Source organism: Mus caroli, chromosome 17 (assembly GCF_900094665.2).
Source record: "Mus caroli chromosome 17, CAROLI_EIJ_v1.1, whole genome shotgun sequence".
NCBI classification, from domain to species: domain Eukaryota; kingdom Metazoa; phylum Chordata; class Mammalia; order Rodentia; family Muridae; genus Mus; species Mus caroli.
The window spans coordinates 83,682,383-83,691,597 of record NC_034586.1 but is presented as its reverse complement, the minus strand read 5'-3'; positions in this window follow the sequence as shown (position 1 = coordinate 83,691,597).

Sequence of the window (9,215 nt, the reverse complement as noted above, 5' to 3'; positions counted from 1 at the left end):
GCTGTGTGCCAGCAAAGCATTTTCTTTTCCTCCGTCCATAGTTTTAAAAACAAAAACATTTAACTAAAATAAAATCTCCCACCTCCCCATGAAAAGAAAGGGGGGAGAGAAGGAAATCACGGCAACTTGCTCTAATGTGAAACGTTTCAGATTTTAGTCTTTCCAAAGCAAATAATGCAGAGGATTGATCACAGCTATGGGACACTTAAACCTCGGCTCTCTGCTGGTTGATGTCCCGTCCTGCTCTCTTTGGTGGACAGCCAAGAGGACGAACACTGGAAAGGCTGAGAGATGAGTATCCCCTTTGGCTCTCCCAGATGGCTCTCGAAATGCCTAGGTTTTTTGTCTTGTTTTGTTTTGTTTTCTAAAATAAGCCAATTTAGATGGAAACGTATTTTTTTTTCTCTCCTTTTCTTAAAAGTATGTTAAATCAGAGGCTGAAGAGATAGCTCAGCAGTTAACACTGCTTGTTGTTCTTGCAGAGGACCCAGGTTTGGTTCCCAGCACCCAAGGGCGACTTGTAACCATGTGTAACTACAGTTCCAGAGGCTCCAATGTCTGTACTGTGTATTACCTCTGTAGCCATCAGGCACACACACACACATACCTGCAGGCAAAGCCCTCAAACCCTCAAACATAAAATAAGTGAACTTTTAAGTTTTTAAAGTTATGTTAAGTCATTTCAGCTGTGTTTTAGCTGCTGATTTATTGATGGGAGGAGACACCATGACAAGGAAACTCTTAGAGAGAAACTTAATTGCAAGTTTGCTTATAGTTGGAGAGAGTGAGTCCTTGGGCATCACGGTGGGGAGCAGATGAGCAGTAGGGAGGACATTGTATCTTGATCCTCAGGCAGCAGGGTGGGGATCGGGGGAGGAGGGGGAGCCAAGGAGGGAGGGGGAGGGAAGGGAGAGGGAGAGAGGAAGAGACAGAGAGAGGGAGGGAGAAAGGGAGGGGAAGGAAGGGACAGAGGGAGGGAGGGAGGGGAAGGAAGAGAGAGGGAGGGAGAGAGGGAGGGGGAGGAAGAGAGAGAGGGAGGGAGAAAGAGAGGTAGAGAGGGAGGGGAAAGGAAGGAGGGAGGGAAAGAGGGAGAGAGGGAGGGAGGGAGGGAGGGAGGGGAAGGAAGAGAGAGGGAGGGAGAGAGGGAGGGGGAGGAAGAGAGAGAGGGAGGGAGAAAGAGAGGTAGAGAGGGAGGGGAAAGGAAGGAGGGAGGGAAAGAGGGAGGGAGGGAGGGAGGGAGGGAGGGAGGAAGGAAGGAAGAAAGAGAGACTAGGTCTGACATGGGCTTTTGAAACCTCAAAGTCTGGCGAGATGGCTCGAGATGGCTCGGCGGGTAAGAGCACTGACTACTCTTCCGAAGGTCCTGAGTTCAAATCCCAGCAACCACATGGTGGCTCACAACCACCCGTAATAAGATCTGATGCCCTCTTCTGGTGCATCTGAAGTCAGCTACAGTGTACTCATATACATAAAGTAAATAAGTACATCTTTTTTTTTTTTTTTAAAGAAACCTCAAAGTCCACCCCCAGTGACATACTTCTTCCAACAAGGCCACACCTGAGCCTTCTGAAAGAGTTGTATTCCCTAGTGACGAAGCACTCGATGTACAAAGCCATGGAGGCCAATTGCATTCAAACTATCACAAGATATGATTGGCTCCCCAAACTTGGGAAATAAGATCAGCAGTTCAAGGCTAGCCTGGGCTACATAGTGAAGTCCACGGCAACCTGCTCTCCGCAGACCCCGTCTTCATTCTGTTAAATCTTATCTGCATATTTACATACAGTCCTGCCTGAGATTGATTGCAGTGAGCTGCAGCCTTTGTTGATTGTTATCTACATTAAAGAAGGATGACACCCCTGCCCAAAACCTGAAAGCTTGTACTCAGTTGGGCTAGTGAGTGAGTTGGCTTAGCAGGTAAAATTGCTTACCACCACACCTGACAACCCACATTCAATCCCCATAGTCCACATGGTAGAAGTAGTCCCAAGTCCCACAAGTTGTCCTCTGACTTCCATATGTAACACACACACACACACACACACATACACATACACTCACACACACTCACACACACACAGCAAAAGCTTTTTAAATGAAACATTTCCAAGATTTTATTATTTTTTTTAAAGAATTATTTATTTAATGTATATGAGTACACTGTGGCTGTACAGATGGTTGTGAGCCTTCATGTGGTTGTTAGGAATTGAATTTTTAGGACCCCTGCTGGCTCTGGTCAACCCTGCTCCCTCTGGTCGGCCCCACTTGCTCTGGCCCAAAGATTTATTTATTATTATAAATAAGTACACTGTAGCTGACTTCAGATGCACCAGAAGAGGGCGTCAGATCTCATTACGGGTGACTGTGAGTCATCATGTGGTTGCTGGGATTTGAACTCAGGACCTTTGGAAGAGCAGTCAGGCTCTTACCCGCTGAGCCATCTCACCAGCCCCAAGATTTTATTTTTAAAACACTTTGTGTGTGTGTGTGTGTGTGAGAGAGAGAGAGAGAGAGAGAGAGAGAGAGAGCGCTTCATGTACACCAGGCAAGCTTTCTACCACAGAGCTATAGCCCACACCCTGAATTTCTGGCTTAAAAACAGAGAAGTCAGCCAAGCGAGGTGGTCCACACCTTTTCCAGCACTCAGGAGGTGGAGGCATGCAGATCTCTGAGTTTGAGGTCAGATTGGTCTATATAATGAGTTCCAGGACAGCCTGGACTACACAGAGATCCTATTTCAAAAACAAAAACAAAACAAAGAACAACAATAAAACAGAGAAGCTGAGACCTGGAGAGATGGTCCAGTGGTTAAGAGCACTTGCTGCTCTTGGTGAGAACCTGGCTTAGACTCCCAGGACTCCCGTGGTGGCTCACAAGTAGCTGTAATTCCAGTACCTAGGGATCCTGTGCCCTCTTCTGGCCTCTGTGGGCACCAGGCATGTACTTGGTGCGCATAACTACAAGCAGGCAAAAACTCAAAACAAAAGAGGGGTGTGGGGACAAAAAGAAAAGGATGTATTTACAAAGGTTTTGAAGAGGGAGGGATGTGCCTAGGCTTTATATACAGCTCATCATTTGCCAATCCCTTCTTTATCCTCGTAATGGCAAGTCTAATAACAGTAACTGTAACATTTAAAGACTGCTCAATTAATCCTCAGTGGTTCCCATGAGGTAATTACACATATGTAAGGGTGATTTTGACCATAATTAACAAGTGATACGAGCAACCAAACAGAACACAAAACATAGACAGATGTGTAACTGGTTGAATGGAATCTTGGGCTGGAGAGAAGGCCTGTAATGAAGGAGACTTGAGCTTGCTCTCAGCGCCCGATCTGGTGCCTGCATCTCTGGTTCCAGCAGATCTGCACCCTCCAGCCCCCACAGACACCTGCTCTGCTGTGCTCACACCCCCACTAAAGTCTTCATAAAGGGGAAGATCCTAGATCACACAAAGGAGACACACAGCAGGGCTGGGATTCTACGTATGCTTCCAACTCTAGAGCCCACATCCTAGACACTCAGTGTATTCTCCCACAGACCAAAGAGGCTGTGCTCTCGTCACACGTTTCCACTCCTACCAGCTGTCAAATCACAAGCACACCTGAGCACAGGCAACCTGTTCATACCATTTCCAAAAACACAAGGGGCCACTGTTGTCTCGAGAGTGTCCAGTATGCTTGTGCTCACAAGGGAAAACAGTTTACATAGGGCCAGAAGGAGGCAGCACATGACCTTTGGCTAGTACACTTGAGGCTGAGACAGGAAGATGACAAGTTTAAGGCTACCTTGGGTCACATCATATAAGAAACTGTTTCAGGAGAGAAAGTAGAGAGAGAAAGACAGACAGACAGACAGACAGACAGACAGACAGGGACAGACAGAGTCAGAATCAGAGAGACGTCTTTCAGAAGATGTGAATTCCTTTGGCTCCTTCAGACTTGCTGTTTCTTGCTGTCCCTACAGTTCACTCTCCCACCTCCCCTTCACCCACCACCACCACCATCACCCCTGCCCCCATTCAGGTCTCTGCTCAAAGCCTTCCTAGCCACCATCCAATTAACATATCTGCTCTGCCCTTCCTTTCTCTTGTCTTTATTTTTTTTTCTCAACCTCACGTATCATTATTGGATATACGATGCTTTGAGTTTATTTGTTGTTTTCGTCCCTAATTAGAATATGCATGCCACAAAACCAAGGCCTCTGGATTATCAGTTGCTGTATCTTCCTTATTTTTTTTAGATGTATTTATATTTTTATTTGATGTGTCTGTGTAGAGTGTACTACATGTAAGCAAGTCCCCAAGGAGTTACAGGAGGTTGTGAGCTGCCTGACCTGGCTGCTGGACATCGAACCTCAGCTCTCTGGAAGAATAGCAAGCACTTAGGAACCAAGGAAGCATCTCTCCAGCAGCAGAGCTTTGTGAGTGAATGAATGCCACTCAGTGGATAAAGGTCACAAAGTCCAGGAATAAAAACAGTAGATTAGACTCAGACGTGGACTGGAGCTCCAGCTCAGCTGCTTTCTACTGTACAGTCAAGTTAACCGGAAAAGGCTCCAGGGCCGCAGGAAGTCCTGAGACAGTGTAACCAACCGCAGCGCCAAGGGTTTAAAAGAGATGAGCCGATGTGTACCTGGGGACGGGTGGTGTGGTCCTCTGGGCCACTGTGGGGCCTTTGAGATTTGTTTTGAGTGAGTGAAGGCAGGAGAAGATTCCAAGCTGCTGTGGTGTGGTCTGTTTTAAGAATTGTGAAGACTGGACCAGGGCAAGGGCAGAGCGAGATCAACTGGCTGTTCCTGAAGTTGGTGCGGGAGACGACGGCCACTCCAGACGATGCTGGCTCTGGCTCTGTGAGCATCAGCGGCGGTGGCGACAGACTGACAGATTCTGGAGAGAGTTTGAAGACAGAGTTTATCTGGGGTTTAGGTTTGGAACAGAGAGAAACAGCCAATGACTCATTCCACCAGGGAATAGGAGGGAACTGGAGGAGGAGGTAGGGTGGGGATCAGGTGGTGCAATTAAGTCTGAGAGCTTGTTAGAGGCTGTCCAAGTAGATGCTGTCAACAGATAGCATAGAAATGGCCGCCCAGCTGCTCACAAGAATCACCTACAGACAGGTTTGTTTGTCTTGCTGTTGTCCTGTTCTGTTCTTTTCATGATACTCTGTGTAGAATCAATCCAGGGCCCTGCACTTGCTAGGGTGATTTTTCTATCACTGAGCTATATGTCAAAACAAAAACAAACAAACAAACAAAAACAACAGCACTTGGAAAGCAGAGGCAGGAGAATCTCTGAGATGGAAGCCAACCTGTTCCACACAGACAGAGAGTTACAGGCTAGCCAGAGCTACACAGTGAGCCCCTGTCAGTAAGTAAATAAATAAATAAATCAACAAGGAAGACGGGAACAGGACAGTCTGCACATGGGACAGCACTCCTGTTCTTAACCCCAGCTCAGGAGGCATGTTGAGGCCAGCCTGGGCTACATAGCAAGATGCAAGATGCTGTCTTAGGAAGAAAAAGGTAATAGTGCATGGGGAACACAAGGGCGACACACACACACACGCACACACACACCACATCATAACCATATTACAGACATAGACACACACTCACATCACACATACGCACACACATCACACACATATTACAGACATACACACACATACACACACACACACACATATTACAGACATAGGCACACACACATCACACATCTCACACACACACACCACATCATACACATATTCAGACATACACATACATACATCACACACATACACACATACACACACACACCACATACAGACATAGACACACACACATCACAAACATATACATAGATACACACACACCACATACAGACATACAGACATAAACACCACACTACACACACATGCACTCATACACATATACAGACATAGACACATATACAGACATTGATACACACACACCACATACAAACATACAGACACAAACACCACACACACTCACACACACTATACACAAACACACAAATATACTACACACACACATCAGACACTCACACTCATATACACACCACATACACTCACTCACTCATACACAACATATACACACTATACATACCCACATTCATACATACTCACACACACTACACACACTCTCACACACTCACACATAGACAACATGTACACATACTATACGTACACACACACACACCACACACATCACATACACAATACACACACACCATACACACCACATACACACAGCAAGAAAACCTAGATCCTAATTTGATCAATTGAATCAGAATTTCTTTGGAGGAGGAGATTTGGAACTATTATTTCTAGCAAAATACTGAGTATTTAGGCTTGGAGAGATGGAGAGAAAATATAAAGGAAATAGAAAGGGGCGGGGAGATGGCTCAGAATTTTAAGAGCAATTCCTGTTTTTCTAGAGGACACAACTTCAGTTCACAGCACCCACATTAAGCGGCTGTAAGTGCAGTCCCAGGGGATCTTCCACCCCCAACAAGTTCCCAAACATACACTCAGACAGATAGACACACATATAAAGAAAAATAAATCTGAATATGGACACAGGCCCCATCCCAACAAAGAAGTTATCTTCAATTTATACCTGCTGCCAAAGGGAAAATCAGTTTTCTGTGATGAGAAATATTAACAATAATTAATTCACTAAGTGTATTGCCTACACTTCAAGGCAAACCCCACGCTGGGAAGTAGTTTGACCAACAGAAAATTAACTCAGTGATATTTTGTCTCACTTCATTTTGCTTTGGCTGTCTGTCTGTTTCATTGGTCTTTTGATCATTTATTTTGATTTCTATTTTGTGAGAGTTTTTCTGTTTATGAATGTTTGTTTCCTTTTTAAGAATTATTTATTTATTTCATGTATGTGAGCACATTGTAGCTGTCTTCAAACACACCAGAAAAAGGCATCTGCTTCTATTACAGATGGTTGTGAGCCACCCATGTGGATGCTGGAAACTGAACTCAGGACCCCTGGAAGAGCAGTCAGTGCTCTTAACTGCTGAGCCATCTCTCCAGTCCTTGTTTTTTTCTTTTAAAGAAAGAAAAAAAGAACAACATTGGTTGGATAGGGAGGTGGGGAAAATCTGGAAAGAATTGGAGAAAATATAAGCAAATTGTATGCAAAAAAAATTGAGGAAAAAAATCTTAACAAAAGAAAATGAAGGGGCCGGACGGTGGTGGCGCACACCTTTAATCCCAGCACTTGGGAGGCAGAGGCAGGCGGATTTCTGAGTTTGAGGCCAGCCTGGTCTACAGAGACAGCCAGGGCTACACAGAGAAACCCTGTCTCAAAAAGGAAAAAGAAAAAAAAAAAAAAAGAAGAAGAAGAAGAAGAAGAAGAAGAAGAAGAAGAAGAAGAAGAAGAAGAAGAAGAAGAAGAAGAAGAAGAAGAGAAAAATAGGAGATGAGGAAGTCACCAAAGTAAAATACAAAAAAAAAATTAATAATAATTGTTTTTCAATTAAACTAGTGAAAAGCAGTGCTGCTGGTACATACCGTGATCCTTGCAATCCTTGCACTCTTGAGGCTGGGGCAGGGGAATCCAGAGGTCAAAGCTGGGTTACAGAGAAAGATCCTACTTTAGAAAATGAGGAGCAAACTGTCTTCTACTGCTGATAGATGAGGTAGGCCAGGGGACACTAAAGAATGACCATCAAAGGATGAAGACGCACAGTAGAAAGCTTGCCTGGCATGGACAGAGCCTCAGCTTCAAGCGGCAAAAAAAAAAAAAAATATCATCATAGTAACAAAATATAGATTACAGCTTTTCCTGGCAATCCGTCTAAAAGTAAAATGAGAGAGATTTTTAAATTGATGTACGGTACTATATTTATTCATACTAAAAATAATGACTGACATATTAAAAATAGCCTCTTTTGACATAAAAGCCCATTAGCTCCCTGTGCTGCTACGACTTGCTTGGTCTATACTCAGCATTCAGGATGAGGGTGATGATGTCTGGACCCTGCCCGAAGTGCCTACAAATGACATAAATCCTGTATCCATCTCTGCGGTAAAAAGTAGAGGAAGGGGGCTGGAGAGATGGCTCAGTGGTTAAGAGCACTGACTGCTCTTGCAAAGGTCCTGAGTTCAAATCCCAGCAACCACATGGTGGCTCACAACCATCTGAAATGAGATCTGATGCCCTCTTCTGGAGTGTCTGAAGACAGCTACAGTGTACTTAGATATAATAATAAATAAATCTTTAGAAAGAGAAGGAGAAGAAGGAGAAGGAGGAGGAGGAAGAGGAGGAGAAGAGGAAGAAGGGATCTTCTAAGGACTCAGGCAGCTTCCCCAAGGGGAAGACAAATGAACCCCAAGAAAACAGAGCTTACCTTTGTGTTTGTTTGTTTGTTTGTTTGTTTGATAAATTAATGAAATCCTGTTTCCCCAAAACAATACAAAGCAATCTTAATTTACACAGTCCTTTAAAGATTACCAGGCTGGGGCTTCCCGGAATTATGGGAGTGGAAAGAGAATTAATAAAAACAAAAAAAAATAAAAATCAAACTTGAACTGTCCACTGAGAAAGATTTGCTGACTTCCTGATGCCTCCATCTTCACTCCCAGGAGTGTGACTTCCTTCTTTCTGACCTTGAATCTACTCTCAGTTTGTTTGTGGCTCTGGCTGGAGGCATACACTGCTTATCAGGGCTCTTCTCCAGTCTACAAGGAAGGGACTTAAGCTTCTTCAGCTCACTGAGCTCTCAGGTGACATCTGACCGGAGGGAAGAAATTCTCTGCCCCAGCCGGACTTCAGTGGCCAACGTCCAAGCCCTCCCCCTCCTGATTACCCTTGTGTGTCTTCCTCTTCAGTTCGTGGGGATGACAGAGTCTATGTTCCCGAACACAGTCCTTCAAAACAAGAGAATGTCGGCATGAAACCCTTCCACATCATAAACAGGATATTTGTCTTAGTCAGGGTTTCTATTCCTGCACAAACATCATGACCAAGAAGCAGTTGGTGAGGAAAGGGTTTATTCAGCTTACACTTCCATACTGCTGTTCATCACCATGGAAGTCAGGACTGGAACTCAAGCAGGTCAGAAAGCAGGAGCTGATGGAGAGGCCATGGAGGGATGTTCTTTACTGGCTTGCTTCCCCTGACTTGCTCAGCCTGCTCTCTTATAGAACCCAAGACCACCAGCCCAGAGATGGTCCCACCCACAAGGGGCCTTT